General features: G+C 34.7%; 1 protein-coding gene and 1 pseudogene across 8 annotated transcripts in view; one reads left to right on the forward strand and one right to left on the reverse strand.

Annotated features, from left to right (window-relative positions):
- The window catches only part of MAPK10 (mitogen-activated protein kinase 10), a 298,691-nt gene that overhangs the window by 111,598 nt on the left and 174,063 nt on the right, over positions 1 to 13,030 (forward strand). The gene's annotated exons all lie outside the window — the stretch shown is intronic.
- Positions 448 to 929, reverse strand: LOC115295612 (annotated as a pseudogene).

Raw genomic sequence — 13,030 nt, forward strand, 5'->3', positions numbered from 1 at the left:
TTTCCCCATGATTGTTTTGTTTCTTTTCTTTTTTAATTCTTTTTCAGGAAACTTTTTGAAGCTTTTTAATTTATAATGCCAACTTTTAAAAGGTTGTTAAACTGAAGTTAATGACAATAAACTTGGCAGAAATTGCTTTAGAGAGATTTCTAAGATTTAGAAATATTTAGAGAGCAAAATCCCAAAATGGCATCTTCTATAAAGAACCCACAGTTTAGTTTTATTCAGAGTAAAGAAAAAAGAAAATTTTGATCATACCAGAAGAAACTCAGCCATAAGTTTGGAATCTATACTCAAACTACACATGCAAGGAAGACAATATTCTGCTAAAACAACCAATTTGCTGTTGTATTTGTCTACTGTTTGTCTAATGTTAACAATTATAAACAGCAGTACAACTAGTATTTGGAACAATCCTTACGATGGTACAGTGTCAGACATAACATTTCACTTCTCTTTACACCACTGGTTGTCTATGTGTACCTGGGCTTCTTATTCTTCAGTAAAATCATTTTTGATATTAGAGGCCTTGTAAGTCTCCTCAAGAGTTTTCTTCTTAACCATATTGGCAACAGTCTTGCATGTAACATCAAGCAAACCTTTGCTGTCTTAGTAGTTTGCAGCCAGAATAAATTCAAAAAGTATTCCTTGGTCAACTTTTAGGAATTCTTGGTCCCAAACAGGGATATCTTGTTTGCTTTTCTTTGTTCTCATCCTTAGGAAGAGGGGGATTATCCTGGTGGTGGGTGCACCACTGAATGACCTTTTAAAATATTGCTGTATTAACATTTGGTAAAGGAACTGGGTCATCACCCCTTTCATCATTCCCAAAAATTCCAACATGGTCTTGATATAGTCACAGACTTTGACATTTCAACATCAACTTCAAAAATCTCTCCATCAGGACTCTGCAACTTAAATGAAGGCATGGTGCTTGGTCTCAAAGAGACTGTGAGCCAGGAGCTGACAAGAGCAGAGCAGCCTCAGCTACAAGAAGAGAAAGGCGGAGAATAAAGCTACTACCTGTTTTGTTTCTTAAATTCCACATATGAGTGAAATAATATGGTATTTGTCTTTTTCTGACTGACTTATTTTGCATAGCATTATACTCTAGCTCCAAACATGTCATTGCAAATGGCAAGATTTCATTCTTTCTATGGCTAATATTCCAGTGTGTGTGTGTGTCTGTCTGTCTGTCTTCTTTTAACATTAATCAATCAATAGACACTTGGGTTATTTCCATAATTAGGCTATTGTAGATAATGCTGCTCCAAACATAAGGGTGCACCTATCCCTTTGAATTAGTATTTTCGTATTCTTTAAATAGTAGTGCAATTGCTGGATAGATAGTTCTACTTTTAACTTTGTGAGGAATGTCCATACTGTTGTCTATCAGTTTGCATTCCCACCAACAGTGCAAGAGGGTTCCCCTTTCTCTACATCCTCATCACCACTTGTTGTTTCTTATGTTGTTGATATTAGCCATTTTGACAGGTGTAAAGTGATATCTCATTGTAGTTATGGTTTGCATTTCCCTGATGATAAGTGATGTAGAGTATCTTTTCATGTGTCTGTTGGCTGTCTGTATGTCTTCTTTTGAAAAATACCTACTCATGTCTTCTGTGCATTTTTAATTGGATTATTTGGTTTTTGGGTGTTGGGTTTTTGGAAACTAACCCTTTATTGGATATATCAATTGCAAATGTGTTTTCCCATTTCGTAGGTTGCCTTTTTAGTTTTGTTGATTATTTCTTTTGCTGTGTATGGGGTTATTTTGATGTAGTCTCTATAGTTTATTTTTTATTTTGTTTCCCTTGCCTCAGGTGTTATAGCTAGGAAAAGTTGCTATGGCTGATGTCAAAGACTTACTGCCTGTGTTCTCTAGGATTTTTATGGCTTCAGGTCTCACATTTAAGTCTTTAATATATTTCTAATTTATTTTTGTGTATGGTGTAAGAAAGTGGTTCAGTTTCATTTTTTTGTATGCAGCTGACCAGTTTTCCCAACACCATTTGTTGACAAGACTATTTTTTTTTCCCCATTGGATATTCTTTCCTGCTTTGTCAAGGATTAATTGACCATATACCTGTGGGTTCATTTCTGGATTTTCTATACTGTTCTGTTGATCAATGTGTATATTTTTGTGCCAGTATGATACTGTTTTGATCATGACAGCTTTGTAATGTAACCTAAATTCAGAATAGTAATGCCTCCAGATTTGCTTTTCTTTCTCATGACTGCTTTGTCTATTTGGGGTCTTTTGTGGTTCCACGTAAATTTTAGGATTGTTTGTTCTAGCTCTGTGAAAAATGCTGTTAGCATTTTGATAGGGATTGCATTAAATCTGTGGATTACTGGGGGAAGCCTAGACATTTTAACAATATTTATTCTTCCAACCCATAATGGAATATCTTTATATTCTTTGTGGTTATCTTTAATTTCTTTCATCCATATTGTATAGTTTTCAGAGTACAGGACTTTCACCTCTTTGGTTAGGTTTATTCCTAGGTATCTTATTTTTTTTCTGGTGCAATTATAAATGGAGTTGATTCATTAATTTCTCTTTCTGCTGCTTCATTATTGATGTATAGAAATGCCACAGATTTGTACACATTGATTACGTATCCTGAAACTTCACTAAATTTGTGTATCAGTTCTAGCAGTTTTTGGTGGAGTCTTTAGGGTTTGTTACATATACTATCATGTCATCTGCAAATGTTGAAAATTTTACTTCTTCCTTTCTGATTTGAATTCCCTTTATTTCTTTTTGTTGTCTGATTGCTATGGCTAGGACTTCCAATACCATGTTGAATAAAAGTGGTAGGTGTGGACATCGCATTGTTCTTGACCATAAAGAAAAAGGTCTCTGTTTTTCTTCATTTAGGATGATATTAGCTGTGGGTTTTTCATATATGGCCTTTATTTTGTTGAGATTTATTCACTCTAACCCTACTTTGTTGAAGGTTTTTATCATGAATGGATATTGTACTTTGTCAAATGCTTTTTCTGCATCTGTTAAAAGGATTATATAGTTCTTATCCTGTCCTTTATTAACGTGATTTATCAGATTTATTGATTTGTGAATATTGAATCACTCTTGCAATCCAGGAATAAATCCCACTGGATTGTGGATGATTTTTTAAATGTATTGTTGGATTTTTTTTTTTTTTAGTATTTTATTGAGAATTTTGCATCCATGTTCATCAGGGATATTAACCTGTAGTTCTATTTTTTTTTAATCTGGTTTTAGTATCAGAGTAATGGTACCCTCGTAGAATGAATTTAGACGTTTTCCTTCATTTTCTATTTTTTGGAATAGTTCAACAGGAATAGGTATTAAGTCCTATTTAAATATTTGGTAGGATCAGCCTGTGAAGCCCTCTGGAGTTGGACTTTTTGTTTGTTGTTCTTTGATTACTGATTCAATTTCTTTGCTGGTTATTGAACTGTACAAGTTTTCTATTTCTTCCTGTTTTTGTTTTGATAATTTCTATGTTTCTAATAATTTGTCTATTTCTTCTAATGCCAGTTTGTTGACATTTATAGTTTTTTATAATATTCCATTATAATTGTTTGTATTTCTGTGGTGTTGGTTGGTATTTCTCCTCTCTCATTTGTGATTGTATTTACTTGGGTCATTTCTCTTTTCCTCTAGTAAGAGGTTTATCAATTTTATAGATTTTTTTTCAAAGAACAAGCTTCTGGTTTTATTGATTTGTTTTATTGTTTGTTTTTGTTTTTAGTTTCTATGTAATTTATTTCTGCTCTAACCCTTATTATTTCCTTCCTTGTGCTGACTTTAGGATTCATTCGCTATTCTTTTTCTAGCTCCTTTAGGTGTAAGTTTAGGTTGTTTATTCAAGATTCTTCTTGCTTCTTGAGGTAGTCCTGTATTGCTGTATATTTTCTTCATAAGACTGCTTTTGCCTGCATACCAAAGATTTTTTACTGTTGTATTTTCTTTCTAATTGGTTTCCATGTGCTTTTTTATTTCTTCTTTGATTTCCTAGTTGACCCATCATTGTTTAGTAGCATGCCATTTAGCCTCCATGTATTTGTGCTTTTTCCAGATTTTTTCTTGTGGTTGACTTCTAGTTTCAAAGTGTTGTGATCAGAAAAAGTGCATGGTATGACTTGAGTCTTTTTTGTATTTGTTGAGGCCTGTTTTGTGATCTACTTTGGAGAGTGTTCCCTGTACACTTGAAAAGAATGTGTATTCTGCTTTTTAAGATGGAATGTTCAGAATATATCTGTTAAGTCCATCTAGTCTAGTGTTGTCATTCAAAGCCATTGTTTCCTTGTTTACTTTCTGTTTAGATGATCTATTGATATAAGTGGAGTGGTAAAGTTCCTTACTATTGTTGTGTTATTATCCATTAGTTCCTTTGTGTTAGTTATTAGGTGTTTTATATATTTGAGTGCTTTCATGCTGGGTGCATAAATATTTATAATTGTTATATCTTCTTATTTTATTGTCCCCTTTGTTATTTTAGTGTCCTTCTTTGTCTCTTGTAAGTCTTTGTTTTAAAGTCTATTTTGTTCAATAGAAATATGGTTACTCCAGCTTTATTTTGACATCCACTTGCATAGTAAATGTTTTTCTATTCCCTCACTTTCAATCTGCAGGTGTCTTTGGGTCTAAAATGAGTCTCTTGTAGGGAAATATAGTTGGGTTTTTAAAAATCCATTCTAATATTCTATGTCTTTTGATTGGAGTGTTTAGTCCATTTACATTCTAAGTAATTATTTACAGATATGTATTTATTGCCATGTTATTACTGGTTTGGGTTTATTTTCTGGAGATTTTCTCTGATCCTTTCTTGTCTTTCTCTCATATTTTGCTGATTTTCTTTAGTAATATATTTGGATTTCTTTCTCTTTATTCTTTGCATGTTTGTTAGTGGTTTTTGATATATGGTTATCTTCTTCATATAGCAATCTATATTAAGTTGATGGTCATTTAAATTTGAACCCATTCTTTTCTCCTATCTTCCTCACATTTTAGGTATATATAATTATATTTTATATTATTATTATTTTTTTTTGCTTTGAGTTACTTGACTTACTTATTTTTATAGAAATAATCATTTTTACTGCTTTTATGTAACTGCCTTTATATTGCCAGTTTTGGTCTCTTTTTTCCACTTAAAGAATCCCTTTTATTGTTTCTTGCAGGGATGGTTTAGTGTCATGAATGTTATCTGGGAAACTCTATGTCTCCTTCTATTCTAAATGATAGCCTTGCAGGGTAGAGTATTTTTGGCTGCAGATTTTTTCCGTTCAGCACTTTGAATATATGCCACTCCCTCTGGCTTGCCAAGTTTCTGTTGAAAAATCTCCAGCTAGCCTGATGTATATTCCCTCATAAGTTAAGGACATCTTTTGTCTTGCTACTTTTAAGATTTATTTCTTTGTCACTATATTTGTAAATTTAATTACTATATGTCTTGGTATGAGCCTACTTTTGTTGATTTTGGTGGGAGTTCTCTGTGCCTTTTGAATCTGGATGTCTATATCCTTCCTCAGATTAGGGAAGTTTTCAGCTATTATTTTTTCAAATACATATTCTGCCTTCTTTTGTCTGGCTTCTTCTTCTGGGACTCCTTAATATGAATGTTATTATGTTTGATGGAGTCATTGAGTTTCTTAAGTTTGTTTTCATTTCTTCTTTCTTTCTTTTGTTGACCTTTATTGTTTTCCATTACTTTATATTCTAGGTCATTAATTTGTTCCTCTGATTCTTCCAGCCTTGTGTTCATTGCATCAACATATTTCGAATCTTATTTATTATACTCTTCATCTCTCATTAATTCTTTATTTTCTTTTTTAAGTTTAAATTTTAGTTAGTTAACACACAGTGCAATATTGGTCTCAGGAGTAGAAATTAGTGATCATCACTTACATACAACAGCTCAGCTCATCACAACAAGTGTCCTCCTTAATAGCCATCACCCATCTGGCCCATCTACCATCTCCGTCCCTCCATCAACCCTCAGTTTGTTCTCTGTCATTAAGAGTCTTTTGTAGTTGGCTTTATTCTTTAACTCTTTTGTCTCTGAGGTAAAAGTTTCACTGATGTCTTCTTTTCTCAAGCCCAGTGAATATCCTCATGAGTGTTGCTTTAAAGTCTCCATCAGGCATGTTATTTATATCCGTTTTACCTAGATCTCCGGCCATGGCCTTATCTTTCTTTTTCATTTAGATTAAGTTCCTTTGTCTTCACATTTTGCCTAAGATTCTGCTTTGTCTCTGTGTTAGAAAGCTAATTATATCTCCTGCTCCTAAAAGTAATGGCCTTATGAGAAGAGGTTATGTAGTACCCATAGCGTGGCACTTCAAGAAGTATCTCTGGTGGGTGCTGCATGCACTCTACTATTGTGTTTTGGCTGCTCTATTCTCTAGGCCAGTTGTCTGAAGAGGCTTTTCTTGCCTGCTATGAGCAGTCTGGTCCCTGGCCTGAATATGGTGGGTTTTAATTAGATGACTTGATAGTTATCTAGTTGTGTTCATGGAACAAGGTGAGTCTAGGGTCCTCCTACTCCACCACCATCTTTAGAACTCCATATAGTCTTTTCATAATGGTTATTTTCTTATTTTATTACAACCAAATTTTAGCTCATTGAAAATATTTTAGTGGTACATAATTGATGTGTTTGTGAGTGAGTGTGGGCAGTAGATATGAAGAATTTAATCTTGACATGAAATGCAACTTTTCTTTCTGTTGGGATTAGATTAGGATCTTTATGTTTAAACTTACCAAAAATTTAATGGAATTTTGATAGCCAAACTTTAGTTATCTTGTAGGCTCATAATGGAGGTTGAAGATGTCAATGTATGGAGTATTTGTTTAAATGTTTGATTCTTGCTTTCTCTGAAGGAGCAAATATAGTGGCCTTCTAGAACTATAGGTGAATGTTGCTATGTTTTGAAGTATACATAGCCTTAATTCTTAATAAACTAAGTGTAGTGCAACATGGACTTCAACTACATTCTGTAGTGATTGTTGTTCATAAAGGATTCAAATCAAGACATAAAGCTACATTGACTGAAACCATACCTTACCTGGGAATCTATCTTTATTTATTCAGTAAGTATTTCTTGAATGCCTATTGCATACCTGTACTGTGTAAGGTGCTGAGGATACAAACATAAATAAAAGGTGTTTGTTCCTCAAGAACCTTATTGTATAGTGGGTAACAGACATTCATAATTGTAAGGGAAAGACAGTGATAGAAAGATACATATAGTATCTCGGGAACATTCTGGAGTGGCAGTTTTCCCAGTCTGGATCTGGCAAGAGTTGTCTGACAAGAATTTTAAGATGAATTTATATCTTAACTGAATATTAAATATAAAATAAGTGTAAAATTAGAAATATATGGGAGAAGGATATCAGGCAGAGGATATTGCTTAAGCATAGGGAAAGGGAGAAAGAACATGGTTTCATGGGATATCATAAGCAATTTAGGGTTGTTAAAACAAAGTGTGAGTTAAGGATAGGAAGGAGAGCAGGACAGGAAAGAGGTAAGGTGGAAAGGCAGGCAGTGATCAGGTCAGGTAAGACAGAGAAACCTGATCTTACGTAAGGTGGGCACATTGTCTCAATATTGTTTTATATTTTGTTTGTTTGCTTTCCCTGTGCAATAATACCATTCTTTGAGAATCTCTGAATATTTTTAGTTTGGCTGTACATAATCCCCAAGGCTGGTCTAAACGTCTTTTGGGACAGATTCTACCTTGTAGTGGATTTTGCTGACAGATGAGAAAATATACTTTTTTCAAATAATTTTAATATTCTGCAAAGTATATATTTACATTTTTTTTGCCACCTCCAGGAGAATACATATGTAGGGGTAACTGTGAGAATTCTCCCTTTTCATTTCTGATTCATTGAGGGTTTTATGTTTTCATGACTTACAAGACAAACTGTGACATTCACAATATGTTATTATTAGACATAAAACTTTTTAAAAAAAAAGTCAAGGAAAGCAATTCATCAAAGCCATTGAAAACGTGCTTCCAAGTGAAGCCAGGTAAATTGGATTTACAAAACTTTGGGAGTATACATTTCTCATGTGCAAAACTTATAATAATTTGAAATGATATTGGTAAATATTTAGGGACAGCCATACCAGACTCTTAAGAAATTCATTCTCACTATGGAAATGGTCATTAGTCATACCTGTAATAGAGAACACAGAATTCTTCAGCATATTGTCCTAACATGGAATAGAAAATTAAGTTCTAAGCACATCTGTTATTTCATATATTCTGGAACTATCTTTGAACCTCTTGAAGAGAAGTTAAAATGATGGCTTCCTTCCTAGATTCTTACTTAGTTGGGTAGCTCATTCAGGAACTGATTGAAATAATATGCAATTCACAGTGTTGAATTAAAATCTTAAAGGAAAATATATTTAAGGTTTGATGCTCTTTACTGTACTAGCTTGTGTCCTATAAAAGAATTTCAAAATAATCTTAAAACTCTGCATAATGTACTGTAATGATGACCATTAAACAATGATCTTTTAATGTGTCACTAATAATATGCTGTTTTTCTTCTATTTTTTTAACTAATTACATTTCTTTCATTGTGTTTGCCATATAACAATTCCAAAATGCACTATTATCTTGAAATATACTGTCCACTGAAAGTCTGGTAAAGTGGAAAGTAAGTATTGGATATTTAGACACACAGGTGATAAAACAGGAGCTTGCTTCTTACTTATCATGTGAATTCCTCACACACTTAAATCCCCCTTTTTTTTTTATAAAGTCATGCCTGCCAAGCTCACCTCAGTGAGAATCAGGTATGTGAGCACATGCCAAGAGCTGGATTTTTAATATTTAAAAAATGAAATTCCATATTTAATTAGCACGATGCATGTACCATTTGCATTACCCAAATGCTGTAGTAATTAAAAGGCTTCTCTTGATCTACTCTCAGAGAAATCTATTGATAGAAGTTTCTGTTTCTACTCTTTCTCTTTTGGAATGAATATGCGTATGTATTAAGATATCTTAACTCTATCTACATTTATATTTATATATTTATTGGGTTATATTTCCAGGGATACATTTACAGAGAATATGTAAGAGAGAAACTTAACAATGAATCTTGTATTAGTGGGCACCAAGAATACAATGTCATCTGATTATATTCCCTATTAAATGTGACTAGGTATATAATATGTATTAATATTTTATATGTAATTATTAAGTGTAAGAATTTAAAAATAGGAATAAATGGTATATTCACTGTCTCCTATTACTTACTAATAATATATGGCAGCTGTGTCAGGGTTCCAAAGACCACTGCCAATTTTAGAGATTCATAGGAGAACTCACAGGACTGAGAATATAGTTATGCATACAGCTAGGATTTACTGAAGTGAAAGGATGCAGGGTGCCTGAGTGGCTCAGTTGGTTAAGAATCTAATTTCAACTCAGGTCATGATTTTGTGGTTCATGAGTTCAAGCCTTGCATCGGGCTCTGTGCTGACAGCTCAGAGCATGGAGCCTGCTTCAGATTCTGTGTCTCCCTGTCTCTCTGCCCCTCCCCTGCTTGTACTCTGTCTCTTTCAAAAATTAACATTAAAAAAAAATTAAAGTGAAAGAATGCAAAGTATAACTAGCAAAAGGAAAAAAACCTATACAGGGTGAAGGCCAAAGGAAACCATGCTCAAGCTTCCTAGAGTTATCTCCAGTAGAGTATCACAGGACATGAATAATTTCTCCAGCAACAAATTGTGACAATATGGTTACCAGGGAAGCTCAGTTGGGACTCAGGGCCCAAGATATTTATTGGGGGCTAGTCATGTTGTCCCCTCTGTCTAGCCCATACCAAAATTTGAGAGTCTCATAAGGTAGGCAGGTGTTCAGCATAAACCACATTGCTTGCACATGCAATTTTTATGTTCCAATCAGTTCTGGCAATGGTGGAAGCATCCCTCCAATCCAAGTTTCCATACTTTAGTCAATGGCTGAACTTTCAAGCAGGGCTTTTTAAGGATAATAGTCTCAGGCCTGCTATTAACTTTTTACTACCCAGAAACCAAATACATTTTGAACTATTTAGATTCTTGTTTGAGTATTAAAAAATTTTCCCCCTAGGGTATTAATGTGCTTTAGTAGTTGAATTTACACACTAATTGGGAGACGTTAACTTCAAGGTTTCTTTAGGCCAACCAAACATCTGGTGTCTATAAATTTTAGATTACTATAAAATAAATGAGGGTTGATTTTCATTGCAATAGAGACATTGTATTTATGATGTTATTTCTATAAGGGTGAATCTCATTTATTTTTCATAATTTTTATTTAACTTATATTTTAAGGATAAGGTTCTCTGGCTTTATTTTTCAAACTTGGGAGAAAACACAAGCTGAGGTACATATAGTCCTACACAGTGACTATGTCTTCTTAAATTTGGGAGATAAAGAAAAGGAAGAAATACATATGTTCATTATTTAAATTAATAGTGATGATTTTGGGTTATTGATATTTAGTTTTAAATTACTCTATCTTCAAATCATTCTTTATACTTACCCAGACTGATTATTTTAATTTTTAAATGTTTATTTATTTATTTATTTATTTATTTATTTAGAGAGACAGAGTGCAGTTGGGGGAGCGGCCCAGGGAGAGGGAGACACAGAATCTGAAGCAGGCTCCAGGTTCTGAGTTGTATGCACAGAGCTCAACATGGGGCTCGAAATCATGAACCGCAATATCATGACCTGAGCCAAAGTCAGAGGCTTAACTGACTGACTGATCCAGGCTCCCCCAGACTGATCATTTTTATGCACAAATCTGATAATATGATGCTTATTCGGAACCCCTTCGATCATAATGATTGCTCTGATTTTCACTCCCATTTCTCTATGTTCCCTCCATCACTGTCTTTGCCAATGTTAGTCCTTCTGCCTGACATTTTCTATTCTTCTCTTTTTATCTATATTGTTGCTTCTCATTCTTCAGCTTTCAGCTCATATATCACTTCCTTAATATTTTTAACTGACCAGGATGATCCTGTTATAATAGATGTGTCAGCATAGACTCATATACTTTCTTTCTCTGCAAGTTGTCACAGTTGAAAATTGACATTTCTTGAAATGATATTGATTAATGTCTGTACTTCCCATTAGACTGAAAACTCCACTATATCCTCAGTGTGTAGCAGAATTACAGGACTGTTGTATGTATTCAATAAATGTTTATTGCATGAAAACTTTGGGCCGTTTTCGTTTGTTCATACCTTTGGATCATCAGAATCAAGGTAGGGATCTAACTCTCTTACATATGGAATTTTGGATTATGTAAATAAGGAAATTAAGTGATAGCTAAAACAAGACCTTAAAAAAACTTGTGGCATATTTAAATCATGAATGTGGAGGGGTGTTATGCTCCACTGTGCATAGGAAGAATGGACCCCTACTCAAAATTTATTTCAGATATTGAGACTAGTGATTTCATCCTCCACCAAGTGTGTATGAAAAGACTTATTACTCACATAGTGAGGCTTTCTGGGAAGAGCAGGGCATGTTCCTAAGCAGGCCCACACAGAAGACTCCCCAGTGAGCCTGTATGTTTATCAGTCTTTCTGCTAAGCACTCTGAAGAAAGGGCCAATTCCTGGTTGAAACATACATCCTGAGCCTAGCATCCGTGGTGGTATATGTTGGAATCAAGACACATGTTTTAATGTGAAATACACAGATGTTGACCAAGCCACATGATCCAGGACCACTTTAAGGAAGGTCCAATCCCATACTTCTAGATGCCATATAGTGAAATGTCCTACATAGGTCAGTTAAATCCTAACAGAAGCTCAGTAGAACTCAGCAGATGTAGCACAAAGTGGCATAGCTCAAAGCACAAGCTAGTAAGCAGGCAGCAGCTCAAAGTGCATGCTCTTCAGCAGGCAGAAGAGTCCGTTAGCAAGCCGAAGCAAGAGAAGAAAGAACCCCAGTGGTGGAAGTTACCATCTAGACCTGCATGCTATGCCAATTGCTATGGCTACTCTGCAGAGGAGAGATGGGTCTCCCACCCAAAATTTGCTTAAGAGTTTGAGAATAATGATACCATATATGTACCAAAAACTGTGAAAAGTCTAATTACTGATATAATGAGACTTTTGGGGGGATAGCAGACATGTTTCTAAGCAGAGTGTAAAATGGGTTTGAGCAAACAGGGAAAGGAGACTGGGTTGGGGTGTTGCTGTGGTCAGCAGTGGGGCTGGGATGAGGGTTTCTGTGTGCAGGGCTCAGGACCTGGGTGTTTCCAACTACCTGATGTCACCAAAAGAGGGAACATCTTAGCTTTCTTATCAACTTGCTCAGCCAGAAGTGGGGGAGGAGATGGGAAAAGAAGAGAGCTGGAAAGCTGTCAGCTATCAGACATCAAACAGGGAACCAGACTCTTTATTACATGAGGGTGGGAAAGATCTGTGTGTATGTTTCTGAGTGGCCTATTTTGGTGTTTGAAGTATGTCTGTTAAGAAATGTTGGGTATATTATTTTTATGTAAATGATCCTATTATATGTGTTAAAAACCATGCCTGAGATAACCTTTCCTGCTCTCTTCTTAAATTCTCAATTTATATAATATGATATAAAGATTCGCTATAATACTGATTTACTAAATCAATTGTTGGTATTGCATGCTTTAATTACTATTCTATGAGTCCAGTTCAAAGTCATGAATTCCATTTGAATTTTATTATGTTGTCATACAGAATTCATATAGGAAATAAGTCAACCAGAATGGGCATGAGTGGGGCTCCTGGGTGGCTCAGTTGGTTAAGCATCCAACTCTTCATTTTGGCTCAGGTTGTGTTCCTCCAATTTGTGAGATCAAGGCACAGGTTGGGTTCTGTACTGGGTGTGGAGGCTGCATAAGAGTCTCTCTCTTCCTCTCCATCTGCCCCCTCCCTTTGCTCCCTCCCATTTGTAAACATGCGTGTGTGTGTGTGCACACTCTAAAAAAATAAACTTGAGAAAAAGAATGAGCATGAGCAAATAAGCTTCTTA

The sequence above is a fragment of the Suricata suricatta genome, chromosome 1 (assembly GCF_006229205.1).
Source record: "Suricata suricatta isolate VVHF042 chromosome 1, meerkat_22Aug2017_6uvM2_HiC, whole genome shotgun sequence".
In the NCBI taxonomy this organism is placed as follows: Eukaryota; Metazoa; Chordata; class Mammalia; order Carnivora; family Herpestidae; genus Suricata; species Suricata suricatta.